The following is a 1,922-nucleotide window of genomic DNA, read 5'->3' on the forward strand; positions in this document are numbered from 1 at the left end:
GGGAGTGTTCAAAATAATTCAACATAGCATGAAACTCAAAATATATTCTTTAAAAGCTGAGATACACCATGAATTGACATTCTAGACTCAACGGTAGCTGGCCTAAAATTAATCAACAGTATATTAGAGAATCCAGATAGTAGGAATAATACCGGAAAGTTAAGGTCAAGTAGAAAGAAAGGTTGCATCTGAAAACTACTTGTTAAGTTAGAATAGAGAGTCTGCTCTTAAAAAAAGAAATAGTTCTGACTTTTACTTTCAGGTCTGACATGTAAAGAGCTTGGAAGTACTCATTTCTGTCCTCACAACAAGAAAAGACCTGTTCTCAAACTAAAAATCAACAATTCTTCTTATACTTCAGCAGAGAATTGAGGTCACAGGGCAAACTCCCGCTCCCTAAACTGGAGAGACAAACAGGCAGATACAAAGAATCACAGCTTACTAGGAGCAAAGCCCAGGAGTGGAAGCCCACAGCTGGAAGCAGAATGGTTGGAGAACGTTTCGCTGTAATTGATGAATTGCTGGAGGCTCAATGTAGACTAACTAGACAATTAAAAACTCCAATGCAGCCCATTCTTAGCAACTCCCCCACTTCCTAAATTTTACCTTTAGGAGACTTACCAAGTTCTCACTATGAAAATGAGAGAAAAATCCCCTCATTCTCTAAGGAGAGGGAAGGGAAAATTAACACTTTTTAAATACTCCCAGAGTTCTCTGTTCCTAAGAAGGCTTGCCCTCAAGGGAAACTTTTTTACTAAGCCTAATCAACTGGGTTTTACCAAAGCCTAACCAATATCTGGGAAGGGACATATCTAACTCAGCTCTCTTTAGCCTTCTGTATGGTAAAAGGGAACTACCCAATTCAGGCTAACTAAAAGACTGGGAACTAATCATAGAACTATAGAATCTCTCCCCCACCCCACAACTTTACCACTACCTCAATAGGGCTCATGTATAATAACAGGAGATTACAGAGAAAGGAACAGGATGCCTCAGACCCTAAATAGGAGTTGCTAGGAAAACCCAAAGACAATAGGGAAGGGAAAACAAGGACACTAGAGGAACTTCTAGCCTCTGACATCACAAATTATAACAGTAAACACAGCCTAAGTCCTAGCCAGAAAAACTTCACACTAAAGACCTAACTATCCTATATATCACGTTTGGCTTTCAATAACAACAACAACAAAATTACAAGGCATACTAAAAGACTAAAAGCAAAGTCTGAATGGACAAAGCAAGCATCAGAACCTGACTCAGATATGGCAGAGATTTTGGAATTAACAAACTGGAAATTTAAAATAACTATAATTAATATGTTAAGGGATATAATGGGGAAAAGTGGACAAAATGCAAGAAAAGATAGGTAATAGATGGACTCTAAGAAAGAATCAAAATAAAATACTAGAAATCAAAAACACCAAAATAGAAATGAAAAATATCTTCGATAGATTCATTCATAGACTGTACATAGCCAAGAAAAGAATCAATAAGCATGAAGATATATCAATAGAAACTTCCAAAACTAAAATATAAAGAGACCAAAAAACTTAGCAGACTATCCAAGAACTGTGGAACAATTACAAAAGGTATAACATACATGTAATAGCAATACTGTTTCAGGAAACGACACCCAACGGAGGAATTTGGACGCTCAGACAACTTTGTTAGAGGAAGGAGAATTTATTAGCCAGCAGAGCATGTGGGACTTAACTGCACCAAAGCATGACCTCTCCTTGGTTAGATTTATTACAGTTTATATATTTGTGCAGATTCCATGCAAGGAGCATGTGATTCCTTTATTTGAGGTTTTATGTGTGTCTCATGACTCAGGATGGGAAGGAGGTGTTTCTGGTGGGGAGCTGCAAGGGGGAGGAATTTCTAGACCACTGATCTTATCTATTTACAGGTCGTTTGTCTTG

Source organism: Pteropus medius, unplaced genomic scaffold (assembly GCF_902729225.1).
Source record: "Pteropus medius unplaced genomic scaffold, Ma_sr-lr_union100, whole genome shotgun sequence".
NCBI lineage: Eukaryota > Metazoa > Chordata > Mammalia > Chiroptera > Pteropodidae > Pteropus > Pteropus medius.